A 20887-nucleotide genomic window follows, 5' to 3' on the forward strand; every position below is an offset into this window, starting at 1 on the left:
GAAAATGCATTAATAAAGGCTTTGAATAAGACACTGAATAAAGCAAGTAAAATTTTGTAATATAAGAATTACCAGCCAGAAATACAGTTTTGTTATTTAAATGATTTTACTAATAAGCCATTTTCTCTAACAGAAAACACCTTCAGAGTGAAACAAGGCACAAAGGAATCAAGGATTAACCGCATGAAAAAGTATAAAACCATAAATACATATTCTGTACCCTTTAAAGGCCCCTTATAAAATGGAGATGAAAAAAAATGACAAATTCGGAGATAATTTGTATTTTTCCTAACCATACAAACCTTAGCTATTCACGTTGGGTATTACTTTCGGTGTAGCTGAAATGACGAGCCATTAGATTTTAACGAGGGTTTCCTACCCCACGCTAGTTAGCAAGGGTAGGGGGAGGGGTAGCTTGCTACCCCTCCCTTCCTCACACACCGGTGAAATGTCTCACTTCACTTAGAGGTAGGACTTGACTTGGGGGACAGGGCTGGCGGGCAAATATGTGTAAATAGCTAAGGTTTGTATGGTTAGGAAAAATACAAATTATCTCCGAATTTGTCATTTGTTCCGTAACCGAAATACAAACCACGCTATTTACATTGGGTGACTTACTCCTTAGGAAGGGTGGAAAGTCCCTAGCCATACTGGCTTTGGCTTTACCCGGGGACTCAGAATCCGAGTGAGTCACACTCGAGAAAAGGAGTCCCTGCACCTCGCAAGTTCCTTGCTCCGCAAGGAAACGTGTGGCCTATATAAGCTTGTGTGTGAAGGAAGAAAGTGTGACCCGTCCTAGGCAGTTAACCTGGAGTTCCAGAAGGAACTCTGGGTTAGGACGTTCCCAATACCACCTCGTCAGGGTATGGGGGACGCGACAGTATTGACTCAATACTCGGAACACAAGGAAGCATGGTTTACCTGCAGAGGTTTGAGAGCTATGCAGAGACCAGGATGCTGCTTCCCCAGTAGAGGGGATGATGAAGAAAGAAGTAAGGGCCAGACATACTTCTTTCGTTCCTGCAGACTAAAACCTGATAACAATGCCCTCAACCTTCTGCTACCTGTCCAAAAAGGAGCCTGAGGTTAGACCAGCTGTTGTGTAGCCACCACAGACCGATAGAAACGTATCGATACTCCTGTGGGTCACGTCCTGCAGGAAATGGGCTGCGAAGATCATTAGACGCTTCCAGACTCCAGCTTGTAGCACCTGCGTCACAGAGTAGTTCTACTCGAAGGCGAGGGACGTTGCGATGTATCCGACATCGTGCTGTACGGCGACGTGACGGGGGAGGGTCTGGATTCAGGTCGAGATGAATGTCCTTGAGTCCGAGCTGAAGAGGTATACTGGTGAATCTCCCCTGTGTCCTCCCTGTACTCCCAACCCGGCTGCACATGAGGACAAACTGCAGCTGTTCTCAAAGATAACCCCTCGATTCCTTTACTGGCAAGAAGGAGAAGGTTTGGGTCATCTGATACAGAATGGAGACTCGAAATCTTGAAGGAGTCGGACCGAAGGTCCGGGACTCCAAGATTCTGAGTCTAGAAAACAACTCAGGAGCGAACCTGAATGTTGCCTTCCCCTATTCTCTTGAAAGGGACACCAACCACAGAAGACTCTCCACTTTGCCTGGTAGACCCCTGCGGATGACTATCGCAGGTGACGCGACCTCCGCTCCAGGACTGTAGCGGGTTGTTTCTTCTTGAGGAGGCGGCGTAGTGTCTCCAGGCGTGAAGCCAAAGCGATGCAACGGCTCATGAAAGATGTTGTAGTGTGGTTGTTTGAGTAGCCTATGCCATGGAAGAAGCTCTCCCGGTAGTTCCATCAGGGGAAGCAGAGGGTCCGGAAAATGTTCTGCGTATAGTCACAGTGGAGCTCTCAGGGCCATCGAAAGGTTGACAGACAACCTGGTCTTGTTGAGACCCATTCTCAACAGACAACAAAGGTGGGAAGACGCAGGCGTCGATGTTGTCCCACCGTCACCGGAAAGCACCTTGCCAAAGAGTCTTGGGGTCTGAAACTGGGGGGAAGAACAGGGGAAGCTTGAAGTTCCGGGCTGTCGCGATCAGGTCCCCCAGGCCAGGACTTGCTGGGTACTATAGGCCAAAGACCCCCAGGTACTCTCTATCTGCGAGGCTCTGCTCAGATAGTCGGAGAGAACATTCCTCTGCCCGGAATGAGCGAGCCGATAGTGGTATTGAGAGGACCTCGGATCATCTCAGTATCTCTACTGCAAGATGCGAAGGTATGAAAATGCGTCCCCTACTGGTTGGAATACGCCAGTACCATGAAGTCGTCGCGCACGGAGCGACACGGCAGGAACTGTAGGATCTGTAGAGGGGCCAGACTACAGCCTCTAAGCCTGCCTGAATGATGGGGAGGTATCCTTCAGGTCCTGACCATAGGCCTGAACAGGAACATGCCCCCCCCCCCCCTTTTTCTTTGACGAGTCCGAGAACAGCATCAAAATGTGGGGAAAGGACGAGACTATCCACTCCCATCAAGAGGTTCCATAGCTCAACCCCCCTTGCAGATCAAAACGTTCCGCTGGTCCCATAGGGGGCAGAAAGTCCGGTTAATCATTGCTTTGATACCACCGGAACTTGGGCCGCCTCACAGGGAACTTATCCTGAGGCGACCGTTCGGGACTTTAGACGGGTCAATGAGGAGAGACCCAGGAAACGTTCCAAGGTAGGGCTGAAAGCTCTGCTTGACTGAGAACAGGTACTGCGACTCTCCTCAGCCTTGCCACAGTCAACTGAAGGGAAGGCTCAGAGAAGGAGGCAACAGCATCTGGTGTTCCCAGGCGGTCACCCATCCAAGTACTGACCAGACCCAACGTTGCTTAACTTCGCTGATCGGACGAGAAGCGGTGTTTTCAACGTGGTATGGCCGTTGACTCAATATCATGGCTAGATACTCCAGATGTTGAGGCAGAAGTAGAGAAGGCTCCTAGCAAATTACCATGATCCCCCACTCTTGGTAAAGACCTGGACGCTTGTCCCGGCGTTGAAGAAGGTAGAACCCGAGCCTACCGGAGTTGACCAGACCTCCAAAAAGCGAAGGAGGCGGAAGCCTGCTCCTGAGCGGCCATGAGGAAAGCACCGCATCTTAAGCAGGAACACCTGTAGTCTAGGCTGAATTCCAAGAGCTTCCTGGAAGATGGATGGAATGGAAACTGGAAGTGCCCGTCCTTCCGATCCAGGGCCTAAGGAGTCCTGCAGCCTCGTTACCAGTCTGATCGACTCTGCTGTTCCACGCTGGACGAAGTTTGTTCGACAAACTTGATCAGAGCTGAGAGGTCTCAGATGCTTTCCTACGAGAAAGGATCGACTGAAGAAGCCTAAGGCATGGATCTTTCTGCCCAAACGGGCAAAACTCTTGCCGACCACATGGCATAGAGGCTCAGTGACACTGGATTCGCTGACAGAGACGGAGAGATGGTAAGAGCGAGGCGCGATATCCTTGGCTGATCACAGAGATCGTGCAGGAATCAGCATCGGGAAGCTGTTATCCGAATGAGTAACCTTAGGAATCCCCCCAGCGTGAGACCTGCAAGGGGGGGTTGCCAATCCTAGAGTTTGTGAACTCTGCCACTCCCTCTAGGATTATGCCTCCCCGGGAGAGCCTCCCATGCTACCTGTCCCTGACAGGAGGGGACTGCTATTGTACACCTTGTCTTAGCTGCCATAGCCGGTCCGATAACTTAGGCCGACGAGGCTGAAAGAAGAGGCGTTGGAGGCCTGCAGGATCTGGAAGAAAGCGCCTTGGAGGAGTGAAAACGGAAGTCGACCTCCTCCGCACAACAGCTGTCCATGTCTCTGTCCTTGGGCTCAAGCAAGCTCTTCCCAAGGATAGAAGAGTGTCTGAGCTTGTCGACATCCACGCATGAGACACCCGAGAGGAAGCCCTAGGTCACTGCATCTAGATGCTCCAACATCGAGTTTGCCCGCAAGTTCGAAACTTGGCGACGGAACGCAAAGGTGCTTGAGCCTGAGAGGTGGAAAGTACCTATGATCTTCCTGGAGCTTCCTTGTACAAAACCTCGGGTCGCAACCGAGGAGGGAAAGGACCTGGTAAGCCCCTTCCACGGGATGGAGAAGAGGAAGGGCTAAACCAGTCACCCCTTGCCCGACGGAAAAATCTCGAAAGGAAAACTCCCTGGCACGACCCTTCCAGGGAATGACGAGGAGGAAGGACTAACCCAGGTCCTGGAAAGAAGAATATTGCCCAGACCTCTCTAAAGATTCTTCCTGCTCTTGCACGTGCCATGCTCTGCGTTTACGGGGTGAAGACCGTGTTCTGGAAATACGCGCTCCAGAAGACTCGCCAGGCTGGCCGTGTTGCGAAACCCCGACAGGAATCGTGGTCGCAATCGCCCTGGCGCTCGCGCGATGGTAAATCAATGGTTCGCGTGTGGCCGAATGTGGAAGCGCCTGTGCGCGGGCACGCAGGAGCACGGATGAAAGTGCGTGAGGGAGCGCAGAAGGAGGGCGAGCGTGGTTGGAAGGGCAAGAGCTGGCGGTCGGAATCTGATACTTCACAGGCAAGCGATGACCCATAGGCAAGCAATGGCTACTGCAGGAATCAGGCCGGCGCTCGCGCGATGGAACACCGTCGGTTCGTGTGATAGGACCCTGTCGGTTCGGGCGATGGAACACCGTCGGTTCGCACGATGGAACACCGTCGGTTCGCACAATGGAACACCGTCGGTACGCACAATGGAACACCGTCGGTTCGCGCGATGGAACACCGTTGATTCGCGCGCGGGCGAACATTGGATCGCATGTGCGCGGGCACGTGGGCGCGCGGGCGAGCGCACACGTGGGCGTGTGGTCACGCAGGCACGTGGGCGCACAGGCGAGCGCAGGCGGTCGGGAGACTGATGGTGCGTAGGCGGGCGATGGCGTGTTGACGAGCGATGGTGCGTCTTGGCAAGCAAAGGCCCGTAGGCGAGTGAAGGCGCGTTGGCAAGCGATGGCGCGTCGGCAAGCGACGGCGCGTTGGCGAGCGGTGGTGCGTTAACAAAACGCTAGCGCGCAGGCGAAGAATCGCGCGGGCGCGTAGGAGATTGCTGACGCGTAAGAGACTAGGGATGATTAGCGCGCATCAGCCAGTGACCTAAAATGAGCAATCCTCCGAAGAGGGGCTTCTGCAGTTGCCCAGCCCCTTGAGCGTAACTGCAGGTGCGACAGCTCAGCACCAAGAGCATAGTCGCACGAAAAAAAAGGCAAGAGGAGATCCCCCCCAAAGGGAAAAAACTCAAGCCTGGATAGGAAAACTTCCCTCGGAAGGAAAGTTACCCACCCAAGGAGGTGAGCCTCCTGTTCTAAAATGAACTGGAGAGCTGTCCGTCGTCTCGGGAGTACTTCCAGGAGAAGGAGATACGCCCCTGACGAAGATCTATAGGGGAGGCAGCAACAGCAGAATCCCCAGGCCTCAACAAGACAGCTCACTCCGTTGCCACATTACAGAAACGAACTAGATCGTTAGCTGTGAAAAATAAAAAAAAAAAATCATTAGTTAACATTCATTCCCCCGGGAAGACTCCGAAGAGGAATCCCGAGGAAAAAGAACACAAGAATTACACAACAGGCACGTGCCCTCACAACCACTTACACTCATGGAAGGAGAGCTGTAACAAACACAGAATTATAACAATTATAATTATGTAACTATGTAATTGCGTAATTTAAAAAAAATGAATGAACACTAAATAAAGAATGAAAATCCCGAAAGGAACCGTTCTACAAAACTGGAAAATCAACCAATACAATTAGATTCATAAACTAATTGAGACAAAACGTACGCCGTAGCAGCCCCACCCACACGGGAAGGAAGCTACTCAGACGTAGTAAAGGTAACGTAGTAAGGGTGAACGACCTCAACAGAGAGAGAGAGAAAGACCGAAGTCAAACTCGATCGCAACCCATGAAATTACACCGTGGTGGCCTAACTGCCGAGGGCTCCACGGAGATATCGTACACTACACACAAGCACGAACTCTGAAAAGGAAACTTACTGATTTCTATACTCAAATATATACATAAACACGAAAAAATGTTTACTGTACATATATATTGAGTAAAAGAAAAGTAAGTGATTAAGTAAAGAAAAAACAAAGAATGGCTGCCAAGCGAGGACAAAGACAGGAACGTCTGTCCATTGCCCGAGCCAAAAGTGAAGTGAGACATTTCACCGGTGTGTGAGGGAGGGAGGGGTAGCAAGCTACCCCTCCCCCTACCCCTGCTAACTAGCGCAGGGTAGGAAACCCTCGTTAAAATCTAATGGCTCGTCATTTCAGCTACGCCGAAAGTAATACCCAATGTAAATAGCGTGGTTTGTATTTCAGTTACGGAACAAACTCTTAGCATGTTACTTTTGAGGCTTTTCTAATACATTTTTACTCCTGTAAATATTTTCAAAAAGTGTAATCTGACATTGCAAAGTTGCACCAAAAATATAGCAAGTCAAACAAATTCTCCTATATCCTCCAGCGCCACACTAATGTCAATCATATCATCATGAAATACAGTGGATTATCAATTTCCTGTTAAGTTTTCAAGTCAAAGACTTATAATTATTGGCGATGTGGTGGTGCACAGAGCAGGAAAAATTCTCTGCATATACTTCTAGTAGAAGGGTTGATAAGACACTGACTTGCATATGCTCACACTAAGATCATCTAATTGGTTAAGTAGAGACTTGAACAATGCTTCTATTGGCTGATACAATATGGAGTGCTATACATCACAGATATGGCATTTATAACACTAGTAAATACAAAGACAAATGTATCCATTAATGGCTGCATGCCCTTTAAAAGATTAAGTTCCATAAATATATGCAATCCTTTGTATTTTCAAATATAGATGTAATCAAATTCATTCTAATGTCGCCTATAACACTAATAAACTTTATACATGAATCTGCTGCTGATGGCTTAGTTAGCGAGCCAAGATGTGTCTCATACTACATTCAACTGGGTAATGATTTTGACCCTTCACTGCTTTTCATCTCTGCAATATCTGTATATTACAGAGATGAAAAGCAGTTCTTGGTCTAAAATAAACTACAATTCCAGTCATACGAGAGACCATCAAGTTTGCTAACCTTCTTGGCCGAAGCCAAGGCGAGTAGGAGGAACGTCTTCAAAGTGAGGTGGCAATCTGTTGCATGACGTAATGGTTCATAGGGAGGACTCTTCAAGGACTGAAGAACCCGAACCACGTTCCATGGAGGACAGGTAAGTTCGTAACTCCATATGAGGAGAAAAAGTATTACCGAAGAGGAAATATCTACTCCTTTCAGCTTAAAGGCGAGAGACTCAAGGCTGAGCAATAACATTTTACTGCCGAAACTGACAGGAGCATTTCCTTCCCCAGATGCACGAGGAACTCCACTATTGCTGGGTTAGTGGCATCGAGGGGAGAGATACCCCATCGATGACATCAACCACAGAAGACACTCCACTTTGTTTGGTAGACTGAAGCTGAAGATCTTCCCAGGTGTCCAGACATCCTTTACGCAGCTTTTTCCGAAAATCCTCTCTGAGTGAGGAGGTGCTGAATAGTCTCCAGGCATAAAGTTGAAGCAAAGCTACGTGTTGCGGAGAGAGCTCTCTTGGAAGCTACGTTAGGAGTTGCAGAAGGTCTGGGAACCACTCTGCCTGAAGCCATACCAGAGCTATGAGGGTCATTGAGAGATTGACTGATGTTCTGGTCTTGTTGAGTACTCTTCTTATCAGACAGAAAGGGCGAAATGGCGTAAACGTCAACGTTGTCCCATCATTGTTGGAATGCATCATGCCAGAGAGCCTTGGGGTCTGGGACTAAGGAGTATTACAACGGGAGCCTGAAATTCAGGGCCATTGCGTACAGATCCACAGTCTTTGTTGCTCTGCTCAGGTTTGTCTGCAAGCACATTCCTCTTGCCCGCAATGAAGCAAGCTGATAGGGTCACCGAGATGATTTCTGCCCATCTCAGTATTTCTACTGACAGATGGGATAGGGGCTACAAAAAAGTACCACCTTGTTTATTGACGTAAGCCACTACTGCGGTGTTGTTGCTCATTACCACTACAGAGTGGCCTGCCAGGAACTGATGGAACTGTTGAAGGGCCAGGAGGGCAAGCCTTCTTCTCCAAGAAATTTATGTGCTGGTATTTTTCAAACTCTGACCATAGGCCTAAGGTTGTGTGGTGTAGCATGTAAGCCGGCCACCCTTCTTTTGATGCCTCTGAGAAGAGCATCAAGTCCAGGGGAGGGATGAGAAAATCGGTGACCTTTAGCAGATTCTCGTCTGCCACCCACCACTTGAGGTCCGTCCATTCCTCTGGTCTCATGGGGGATCAAAATGTCTGGGGAATCAAGGGCCTGATTCCAGGTAGAGTTTAGCTGCCATTGGAGAAATCGTAACATGAGGCGGCCGTTGGGGACTAGACGGGCCAGGGATGATAGCTGCCCAAGGAGACATAACACCCTCTAGGCTGGGAGTTCTCATCTGAGGAATGGTCTTGCAACCTTCCTCAGCCTCACTACCCTGTCATCTGATGGGAAGGCTTTGTGAAGATTGGTGTCTATTATCATTCCTAGGTATACCAGTCATTGAGAGGGAAGCAGTGATGACTTCTTGAGGTTGACCATGATCCCCAGATCTTGGCAAAGCCCCAGAAATTTGTCTCAGTGCTGAAGAGTATGCTAGAATCAGCCAGTCATCCAGGTAGCATAGGAGACAGATGCCAATTCTGTGAGCCCAAGTTGACACTACGCCGAATACTCTCGTGAAGACCTGAGGTGGTGTGGAAAGGCTGAAGCACAGTAACTTGAACTGGTATTTCTTGTTGTCTAGAGTGACTCTCAGATACTTCCTTGAAGACAGATGGATTGGGATCTGGAAGTATGCATCCTTTAGATCCAGTCAGCACATGAAGTCCTGTGGTCTTACCACTTGTCTGACGGTGTCTGCAGTCTCCATGCTGAATTGGAGTTTGATGACCAACTTATTTAGAGCTGAGAGGTTGATGACTGGTCTCCTGCCCCCAAACACCTTCCTCACAAGAAAGAATTGACTGAAGAAGCCTGGGGAGTCATCGAGGACCTCTTGGAGAGCACCCTTATCCAATATGGTTTGGACTTCAGCCCAAAGTTCCAGCTCCTTTGCGGAGCCCTTTATATAGGAACTTATTGTCATTGGAGACTTGGTCAGTGGAGGGAGAGATTAAATGAAGGGGATGTGATACCTGGAACGAATCACGGAGATTGTCCAGGGTTTGGCCCTGAGCTGCATCCACCTCTGCCAGCAGTGATGCAGGCATACCCCACTGGTGGACAAGTGAGGGGATCGCCCATCCTAGCTGTTGCGGTATCGGCCACCTCCTCTAGGATTTTTCCCTCCACAAGACGACTCGGTGCCTTTCCTGTCCTTGGCAGGAAAGGGCGAGGACCTCTTGGAGAGCACCCTTCTCCAATATGGTTTGGACTTTGGCCCCAAGTTCTAGCTCCTTTGCGGATCCCTTTATATATGAACTCATTGTCATTGGAGACTTGGTTAGTGGAGGGAGAGATTGAATAAAGGGGATGTGATACCTGGAACGAATCACGGAGATTGTCCAGAGTTTGGCCCTGAGCTGCATCCACCTCTGCCAGCAGTGATGCAGGCATACCCCACTGGTGGACAGGTGAGGGTATCGGCCACCTCCTATAGGATTTTTCCCTCCACAAGACGACTCGGTGCCTTTCCTGTCCTTGGCAGGAAAGGGCTTTTAAGACACCTCTGTATTTTTCACTGTCATCCTGCTTGTCGTTGTTTCTGCTGTTTGTTCTGCGGCTGAGAGGTTCGTCTATAGGGCCGGGCTGTTAAGGCCCTATGGAGAAGGGAGTCCTGGTGGGACTTCCTCCATCTCTACGTAGCTCGCTCGACGTCTCCTGGCTCAAACAGAGAGGAGCCCTTCAGAGAGGAGTTCCGGAGTTTCACAATCTCACTTTGCGGGACTTGACGATGAAACATCTCAACTATCGAGTCCCTCTTTTTCAGGATGGTGTTTGCCCACAAGTTAACTACTTGATGGGCCAGGAGTTCGATAGTACATGTGCCCGACAGAAGAAAGGTCTCGATCGCCTTCCTGGAGCTTTCTTTAGATACATCCTCGGTCCTCACCAGGTTTCCAACAAACCCCAACCAGAGGTCTAGCCATGAAGTAGCCTGCATGGAGTACTTCGCCACTTCTCCTAATTGAGGATCTCAAAAGCAGAGAATGGCACGTGTAGTCCAGAAAGTCTCTCCAGAGAGATCCCCCTCGTCAATTCCTCTAAGGAATGATATAGAGGAAGGGTTGGGAGAGGCTCATCAAGGACCTCATAGTACTTCCTCTGCTGGACACCAGGAGGTGGGAAAAGTCTAGAGGATGAGACTGTGCAATGGGAGCCAGAGGAGCTGGTGAGCTGAGACAGAACCTTCCATCGGGCACTCTTCGACCTTTGAGACCTCCTGAGGAGCCATCGCCAGGTCGGCCAACTAATTGAGGGACCTCACACAGGCCAAACACTGAAGGAACAAAGAAAGGCAACATCCCTCCCCTTACACTTGGCAGCTGAGCAATAGTGATACTGAAAGAAAACCAATTTACTTTCGTTAATGTTGTCTTCGTCATAGTTTGGCCACACATACGATGGATAGAATGGCAACTAGCATGCCACCAATAAGGAGCAAGCATGTTGGATGATGGCAGGAAGCATAGGAAAGTGTAACATAACTACTATACAGTTATCGATAAACACTGCATATCTTTGGCTTCTTTCATTAATATACCTCAAACACGACTGTCTGCAAGACCATTTATTCAATCGAAAAGACAAAGCTTAAGATTGCACCAGCTAGATGAAGACACTGAGAAGTACATGTGTATTCTTCAGTGTACAGAAGGTTCTCAACTTATAAACTTAATAGGTTACAGGATACTGTTTGTGAGTCAGATTGTTTGCAAGTCAAGTTTTGTTACATTTTGGCCCAGGGTAGGTCTAACCTGAATCCCATGCCTATGATTTTCAGCTGCAAAAGTCAACAATTAGTCAGGTTTCATATGAAATAGATACCAGGTTATTACAAAAGCCATTTTGTTTACTGTATCAAACCCCAGTCTGGCAAATTGCCAGGCAAGGATGTTTCCAATTGACTGTTTGGATAGTTTGTAGAATGGTAAGGTGAAGTTTGCTAACTAGTAATACCTAAGGAATTGCAGGGAGCTGTTAATGTGGGTAAGGTTAGTTGGGAGAGGTTTTACTTAACGTCACATCTCTTTAAGTAAAATGGAATTGAACATCGCTCTTTTTATGACAAAGCTGACCTGTGTCCACCGATCCACAAACGCTCAAACTGTCTACGCCATTACCTAATATGTATACCGTTTTCCCAGAGTTGTGAGTAAATTGAGGGGGTGGGTATATCCTAGCCTAAGGTACTGCTGCCTAACCTGACTTGTATTGCAGTGGTTTTTCAGTGATGGCTAGGAGAAAAGACGGGTTCTAAGGTAGCAACCAAAGTGACAGACATCCCAAATTTGACGGGATTGTCCCATATTTATGAAAATTTGTCCCAAGTTCCATATCGATCATCCCTAGGAATGCTTCTTGTCACACATTTAAAAAAAAATATAACATACATACTAGTGAAATTTAGCAAACTACGGGGTAAAGGCAGCCAGCCAAAATAATCTTAAAAGGGTTATGAAAAGGTTTTCATCATATGTATTATATTGTCTGCAAGAGTAGGGAGCCTTTGTATATCAGCAACCAGTTTCTCCAGTGAGCAAAAGAGGGACTAACGACCCCCTGCGACCCCCCTTACACTGCTGCATTCTTAGTCAGCCGTCATCATACATACAGGTGGCCGCTACCATACATACACGCCAAGAGTAGTGTGTATGTGGTCGGATCACCGATTTTTTGTTCCCCAAATAGTAGCTCACTTGCCTAATGGGCATAACACAACATGTACCACTTGCCAGAAGAGAGGGGCAATAAAATTTCTTTTTTTGGGCTCAAGCCATGGCGTCCTGATGGAAGGTTCCTTTTTGGTAGCTTCCTTGGGTAAATAACTACTAAGATATTCCCAGAGAATTTAACCACAGGTTATCACAGAATTCTAACTTCTGGAGCGAGTATCCGAAAGGTTTCCCTTTAAGACATCGTATATCAACAGGGGACGCATGTATTAACGCGCCACATAGCTATCTACACCCCGAACAGAGATAATGCTTCGGTGTGTGAAGGCGGAGAATAGCTGGGAGCCGTTCCATAGCTAATCTCATCCGTGGCTACTTTTGGTACTCGAGACGTAAACAAACGGGCGCCATTGCTTAAATGACGTCACGTCCGTCTTCATCCTTTGTTCAGTAGCTCGCCCTACTTAGACGGATTTTCCCTGTGCTTTACTTATCGCTTTGCATCTCTATTATGTCGCTACCTTCGGCCTCGCCTTCTTCTGGAAAGTTGAGTACAAGGTTCCAGTATTGTTTAGTTAAGCTCTGACCGTAAAGTAAATATTACTTTCCGAGATATTTGTTGTTTTGTGGCAGAGCTGTGCCTCTACCGGACCCGCCATTTTATGGCGTCGTTGTTGTTATGCATGCCTTATTTAGTTAGCCACAACAACGCTTCCGGCCTCATTTACTAATCGATAACATTAGTTTATTTAGTCTTCATAGCTAGGAACTTTTATATCGTGTTTTGACGCTTTTTTATCGGTCATCGATTGACCTCATACCAGTTGGCTACTATAGCCCCCAGGCCAGAGTGCCTATATATCAGTGTTCATGCATGATTTTATTAGTGATCCTAGGCTAAGTTATGAAGATAGTGGCATTATTTTACAATACTATTGACTGTGATGCAAGTGTTTTCGCCTTCAGGGACCATATAGGGGATAGGTTAGTTAGTGTTCCTTCCTAACCTAACCTACTTGTAGGACCCCTATATGCTTCCTTCATCCCCCTGCCCTTGGCATTCCCTCTGTATAGCCTTGCTTCCCTTACTACGTAAAGTGATCAAGCGCCTACCAGAGTATATTATCGCCTCTCAGTCCTCCCTAAGGGAATGAACCCCCCTTAGGGTTGCGCCTGAGAGTGAGGAACGGCTAGCCCTTCCTCTATGGCTAGGACTAGTCTACGAATGTCCTGCGATAGCGATATGTCTTCTATCCTTCCTAGTTCAGGGCTCTTAGCCCTGCTCTAGGTTAGGTTTTGGAAGGGTAATTCTGTTCCCTGCTGAAACTGTACCCATGCACCGTTTCAGCCAGGCTGCCTTATCTTAGGTTAGGGAGTGTCCTCCCTTTCCTAGTGGCCGCTCTGGTACAGAACCCCTTCCATGGAAGACTCTTCTCTTCTCCCCTCCCCACCTATCTCTTGTATGGCCTAGCCTACACTTAGGTTAGTCTATACCCATCTGTCCCCTGTCCTACAACTCCTCCTTAGGGTGGAGTGATAGGGCTACCTTGAGCTTCTATGTGCAGTCCACTCTGGTACATATACCCTTCATAGTGTCCTATGGGGTTAGCCACTGGATGTGTTCTGTATGTAGAGGTCTCCCCCTCTTTGGGTGTCCCCTAGCCCTCCCTTGGGCTACCCTAGCTCCCGGTCCTCTGAGGCCCCTGCTTCTGGGTGATAGAGCCAGCCTCTATCATGGGTACACCCTCTCAGGGGGGGATGTCTGGGAGTCCATGACTGGACTTCTTACATCCCTCCCTCTGTCTCTTTCACTATCCGGGTGCCGGTCCCTTGCCGCCCCCACTGTCGGCGATACCCACCTCCTACCTTGGTGACTCTCCCCTTACCCTCATGGCCGCCAGCCCCCCGTGTGCCGGGGGACTGCCGACTGCCGCCGGCTTCCTGCCGATGGCTCTCCTCCTTCCTCATAGCTTCGCCGTCCGCCTGCCGGTCGGCCACCGGAGTGCCGGCATCCACTGCCGGCAACCTGGTTCCGCTATAACCATCCTTGTCCCTGTCACCAATCTGGCATCCTCCGACTGCCGGAGCCGCCGCTCCCTCTGCCGGCGTGCCGCCGTTGTGCCGGCGGACGCCACCCTGGTATTACTCTTGACTTATATCGTCTGTCCTAATGCCAGAAACTCTGCTGGAGCGGCCTCCGGCGTGCCGGAGGTCTGCCGGAACCCCCCGGAGGCGTCAAGACTACTTGCACCCCCCTCCACTAGCTATCATATGAATACTGATAGCCCTACACTGCAAACAGATGGCATGTTTACGCTATTGGATCAGTACCTTGGTACTGTTCTATTGGTAATCATGCTGTCCCTTTGCATTCTTAAGATTTCCAGCATGCTGATTGTATCTTAGCGCGGCTGGTTGCCGGAAGCAGTTACCCTAGGGGACCCTTTAGCCCCCTAATTTAGGACTGAGTGGCCTTGGTCCCAAACTTATCCTTGGCAATTTCCATGGAATTCCATTGCCTATGGACTTCTACGGAATACTATCCTGTGCCTTCGGCCATCTCGGATTATCCAAGGATAAAGCTTGCGGTAGCCAGCCGGGCGGGATGCATGGAGTATGTTTTCTTTACTATTTCAATCTCTGTGCATCACACCCTTTATCAAGTTAAAATTAATGATTAATGTTAACTTAGCTTAAGAGCCATTCTTATGACTCCCCCCATACTCATTTTCTCTTTCTTCCACAGGAGGAGCAGATGAAGTGTGACTTCGACTTCTGCACTGTGAAACGCCCGCACTTCTATGGGCATACGGCTTGCAGGACTCACGCCCCTTGTGCTAACAAGAAAGGGGATTTTAAATTCTGGGACCCGCTGAACTGTACGGTCTGCCAGGCTCACATAGCTGATGGCTTCCATAACCCTCCCTCAGCGGAGGTCAGGGACATTGCTCGAGAGAAGCTACGCAAATGGGTGCGTGGCTTCCAGAAGAATGCCACCGGACCGTACCTGGCCACTGAAGAATTGAGGTCACTTCTGTTCCCAAAGGCCTCCCCTTATTCTGTGGTGCCCAAGGATTTGATCCCCACTGTCCAAATTACGGTGGAACCTGATGTAGTCATGGCCCAGTCCATGCACGAATGCCGCCTAGATTCCGATGATGATGAACACATGTCGGATGTCTCGGAGGGTACGGAGAAGACCCTTATGGCTCAAGGAGCTGAAGATGATGAAGACCAGGTGGAATACGCCGAGTCGGAGCAAGAGGTCGCTCCTCCTTCCATCACCGCCCCTACTCCTACACCGACGGAAGTGTTTCTCCCGTCTACCTCCACGACCCCGGAACCCTTACCATCCACCCAAGAAATGCTCCGGTTGATTAAAGCCGTCATGGACGACAAGCTGAAGGAGAATCAGGAGTTCATCAGGTCCATGATAGGATCCAAAGAACCGAAGAAGATCTCGGTTAAGGATCTCCCCGCTTGCTCTCATGCCAACCCATGGAGGTATGCTGAGCATATGGTGATAGCGACCGGCAGAATCTTCGTCAGTGATTGATTGATTGATTGATTGATTGAAAGTTTTCTGGCATCCTGACATCTAAGGTCATTGACGCCGATACCATTTACTGTATATGAAAATTAAAAGAGAATTCGATTAAAACCATAAAAATTAAGAAGTCATTAAAATAGTTAAATAGTTTTCAGAAGACCTGCTTCTGAAATAAATCTAAAAATTCCGCTCGCATAGTAAGACACATCATGTCCAAGAATCTTGGCAAGGATAAACCTGCCATCCTCACCTTGAGCCTCAAACAGATATCTATTTCTTAAGTTAGTAAAATTAGGGCATTCGGTCAACAAATGCCTCACTGTTAAAGGTACTAAGCAGTCCTCGCAATACGGTTGGTGTTGGCCCTTCAGCAGAAACTCGTGTGTCAACCGTGTGTGACCAATACGGAGACGACAAAGAGTCGTCTCCCATTTTCGGGGAATCATGTTATACCTCCAAGGTGATATGATATTTGTTACTTCCCTCATTTTATTGCCGTCTTGACTGTCCCAGTGCTGTTGACATTTATCACAAACCAATTTCTTGATGTAAGGTAGGAGATCGTTACATGGAATGGGATACCTCCTTGGTAACAACTCGGATGCCGCATTCTTCGCCAGTAAATCTGCCTTCTCATTCCCAGACACACCTACATGTGCTGGAACCCAACAAAATCGAACAGTTATACCTTTCCGTCCAATAATAAAAAGCCATTCTAAAATCTTTAAAACTAGAGGGTTACTAGAATTAAAAACTTCTAAAGCTTGAAGAACACTCCTTGCATCACTAAAAACTGTAAAATTACCCTCCTTTTCCAAAGCTATTTTCTCAATAGCGGTTAATATGCCATACAGTTCGGCAGTAAATATGGAAGCTGTTAGAGGAAGTGCACCTCTACAATTAAAATCATTACTATGTACTCCAAATCCAACGCCAGCATCAGATTTGGAGCCATCAGTATATATAAAAGTCGATCCCCTATGTTCTTCGACATGTTCCATAAAAAGAGACCTGGATTCTAAGTCAGTCATATTCTTCTTAACTCCAATAAAGTATTTACAAAATGATATGTCAGGTAATTTCCATGGAGGTGTTGATGATACCTTGAATGGAAGTACCTTATTTCTAATTATATCCAGACTACTTAAAAATCGTTTCACCCGAAAGCCATAAGGTTGAGGAGATTTTGGGTGCAACTCAAAGTATGATGCGTGTCTTACAAGGCTTGCAGTCTGAAAGGCTAGAGAGCTAGGGAGTCTTTGCAATCTAAACCAATACCGAAGAATGGAAGACATTCGGTAAAGGTCTAGAGGTAACTCTCCAGCATCAACAAGGAGACTTGGGATAGGCGAGGTTTTAAAAGCTCCAGTAGATAATCTAATACCTGCATGATGTATCGAGTCTAATATTTTTAACCGGCTTGGGGTGGCTGAAGAATATACCTCACAACCATAACTAATTTTGGAAAAAATCAAGGCCTTGTATAATTTTAAAATAGTATTGCGGTCTGCCCCCCATGATGTATGGGACAATACTTTTAAGATATTCAGAGCTTCAACACATTTAGCTTTTAGCGCTTTTAGGTGAGAAACCCATGTAAGTCTACAGTCAAATATCAAACCTAAAAATTTGGTTTCCGATACACATGGTATCCGTTGACCTTTAATGTATATATCCGGGTCTGGATGTACTCCCCGGATACGACAAAAATGGACAATGGTAGTTTTACTTGTCGAGAACTTAAATCCATTCATGTCAGCCCACTGGATAATTTTATCAATAGAGAGTTGGATTTTTCTCTCAACCATTGCCATTCTAGTGCCAGCAAATGATATTGAGAGATCATCCACAAATAATGTTGAGAGAACATCCTGGGGAATGGCTGAGGATATCCCATTAATTGCTAGTGCAAAAAGGGTTACACTCAGCACACTACCCTGAGGAACTCCTTCTTCCTGGCACTTACTCTCTGATAGAGTTTCCCCCACTCTCACTTGAAAAACTCTACGTGAAAGAAATGCCTGAATAAATAGTGGCAGCTCTCCTCTCAATCCCAATTCATGAATGGTTTTAAGAATACCATATCTCCATGTGGTATCATATGCCTTTTCAAGGTCAAAAAATACTGTAACATGGTGCTGTTTGGAAGCAAAGGCTTCACAAATAGATGACTCAAGTCGTATCAACACATCAGTCGTTGAGTGCATTTTTCGGAATCCACATTGAATCGGTGATAAAATACCTTTCTTTTCAAGGTACCATATCAGCCTTGCATTGACCATCTTCTCCATGATTTTACATAAACAAGATGTCAATGCAATAGGACGATAGTTTGCTGCTAAAAACTTGTCTTTACCGGGTTTTAAAAAGGCTAAAATAATGGCTAGTTCCCAAACACTTGGGTAGCTATGATCATGCCATATTCTATTAATAATGCTTAAAATAAATAGCTTTGTATTAAAATGTACATGTTTAATCATTGCATATGGAATTCCATCGGGTCCAGGGGCTGTATCGTTGCAATGAGCAAGTGCGGAATCAAATTCTCTTTCAGTGAAAGGAGAATTATACGACTCTTCCCTTCTTGTTGCAAAATTTAAAATTTTCTTTTCTTCAGTGCTCCTATACTGGTGACCAGGGGCTCCTTCACACTTGCTGGATACATTTGAAAAATGATTAGCCAGGGCATTGCTAACTTCATTTGCTTCAGTTACATACTGGCCATTCACCTTCAACACTGGTGGTGGGTTGGGGGTGAATTTGCCAGCTATCTTTTTTACTTTCCTCCACACAGAAGATGGTGGTGTTCTATTGTTAATAGAGGAAACAAAAGACATCCATGACTGGCGCCTTGCTTCTTTCATGGCACGACGGAACTGTGCTCTACATTTCTTGTACATTATTAAATTCTCATCAGTTCTGCGTCTACGCAATCGTGTTAGAGATCTTCTTGTGGCTCTGTGGAGTGCAGTTAGTTCTGAAGACCACCACGGGACTGGTCGTCGTTTGAATAACCCTGTTGTTTTGGGAATTGAATTGACTCCTGCTGTATGAAGAGTTCCATTCAGTAGGTCTATGGCATCATCAACACTTTCAAACTGTTCTGCTCTCCCTTCGATTTCACTTAGCTCACAAAATTTAACCCAGTCTGCCTTGTCTAGATTCCAACGTGGCGATCTTTGCAAAGGCGGACCCTTGTTGGTGTTTATAATGATTGGTGCATGATCACTAGTATGCCAATCATCTAATGTCCTCCAATCAAAATCAAGAAGGCAGTTAGAGCTTGCAATTGAAAGGTCAATGCATGACAAAGTACCTGTCTGAACATGGAAGTGTGTGGGCTCTCCTGTATTAAGGAGTCCCACATCCTCATTCTCCACAATTGATGAGATAATATTGCCCCTTGTGTTGGCCAAAACATCACCCCATAAAGGATGTCTACCATTCATATCTCCCAGTAAGAGAAAAGGTTGAGGGAGTTGTTGAATGACCTCTGCTAAATCATCATATAAAATATTATCATTTGGAGGTAAGTACAGAGAGCATATTGTATATTTTCTCCCTATATCAATTTGTACAACAACTGCCTGCAGGGTTGTACGTATAGACATGGGTATTTGGGGAACATCTCGACGAATGTACATGAGACTTCCGCCATGGCTCCCTGCTTGTTGATTATATGGTGTTCTATAGCTAACATACTCTCGAGGACTAGGAGTGTTAGAATCAAGCATACTTTCCTGTAGACATACAATTATGGGGGAATGCTCATGAATTAGGAGCTTAAGTTCTTCATATTTCGCCCTCAAACCCTGACAGTTCCATTGCAAAATGGAGGAGAAAACTATGGATTATTTCTGGAAGACATCTTGGATGAGGTCTTCCCATTAGCAGTTTTTAATGTAACATTATTACCAGTAGGTTTCTTCAGAGGTGGTCTTGTTATGTTGGGTTTAACGTTGGTGATTTTCTTTGTATTCTTTTTATCTATTTGTTGAGGTGGATGGTGGACCTCAACTTGAATTTCTGATTTATTCAGTCCATCTTCTGGTTCATTAGAAACATCAACAGACAAAACATCAAATTTATTTGATGTCATAACCTTAACGTTTCTAATGGAGGGTGGAGAGAGAGATGGAGGTCTCTCTCTTTTGCGATTAATAGATGGTGGGATTCGAGGTTTTTGCACCTTTCCCACAACAGGTGCATCAGGTAAGTTAGTCTTAAGTGGAACCTCCATCAGATCAGGCAAGGACATGGCCTGAGAGAGGTTTGTATTACTTTTTGTAATGGCGGCTGAAGGCTGTACAGCAATGGGCAATGACCTAGTGTTAATACACCGTGGTAAAGCCTCAGGAGGTGATAAGGTTACCTCGTTATTTGACATTTTGTCAGATAGTATACTTTTTTTGGAGCTATTGGCAGTGCTAGGTTGGTTTGATTTTAATGCCTTAGCATATGTATTTGATTTATTTAATAATCTTTTGGCATGGGTCACACTTATGTGTTCTAAGTTTGATTTGTTGAGGGCAGCTTCCTCCAACTTATATAGCTCGCAAATCTTGTCTGTGGATTTGTGATTCGAGCTGCAATTTAAACACCTGGCTCCAAGTGCACACTCTCCATGGTAAGATTTGGAGCAAATACCACACATCTTCTCATTTTTGCAAACTTTGGACGGGTGCCCAAATTTAAAACAATTAAAGCATTGCAATGGCTTCTGCTTGAAGGGTCTTACTTTAATCCTTTCGTTCTCGATAATAATATGAAAAGGTACATCAGCATCCTGGAACGTAAGGATTATCATTGATGTACCTGGGACTTTATGAACTTTCCAAACATTTAATGGACACATGGCCAGTATCTCCTCCTCTGTAAAATCATATAGGTCTCTGTTAAAAACTACGCCCCTTCCGTAGCTAAAATTTAGGTGGGGTTTGACATCTAACTTAATGTCATCATTATTTATTTTCATATTGGACAATATTACCGACTGTGTACTGGATTTGGCATGGATAAGGAAACTATTTTTTCCGAAACGAGATATATCGCCTGGTGCAATAGTTCCTACTTTTTTCTGAATCAATTTGCATATTTTAAAATAATTCCCTGTAACCCCCTTTGATTCAGCTATAAGCCACATCGGAGGATTTGGATTTCTCTGGGAGGGCATGACTAAATCTGTGCCTTTTTCCAACCAATCGGCAGGCCTGTACACATCTAAATCTTTTGGTACCTTATCGCAGAGAGCAGCCGCGACATTCAAGTTATTAATTTTAATATTATTCAAATTACTTATTGCACTAAATGCTTCGTCATAACTACTATAAGATATCCATGAATCCCAAGTTTCAGCTTCAAGTTTCATCCTTATTTCTTTTATGCATCCATAGCA

The 20887-nt window shown here is 46.5% G+C and overlaps 1 protein-coding gene and 1 non-coding gene across 2 annotated transcripts in view; both read right to left on the reverse strand.

Moving 5' to 3' along the window:
* The window catches only part of LOC137620771 (T-cell activation inhibitor, mitochondrial-like), a 177822-nt gene that overhangs the window by 114279 nt on the left and 42656 nt on the right, over positions 1-20887 (reverse strand). The gene's annotated exons all lie outside the window — the stretch shown is intronic.
* Positions 2783-2901, reverse strand: LOC137621256 (5S ribosomal RNA). The gene has a single exon (XR_011040197.1). It is a non-coding gene; the product is annotated as a 5S ribosomal RNA (ribosomal RNA).

The sequence above is a fragment of the Palaemon carinicauda genome, chromosome 27 (genome assembly GCF_036898095.1).
Source record: "Palaemon carinicauda isolate YSFRI2023 chromosome 27, ASM3689809v2, whole genome shotgun sequence".
In the NCBI taxonomy this organism is placed as follows: Eukaryota; Metazoa; Arthropoda; class Malacostraca; order Decapoda; family Palaemonidae; genus Palaemon; species Palaemon carinicauda.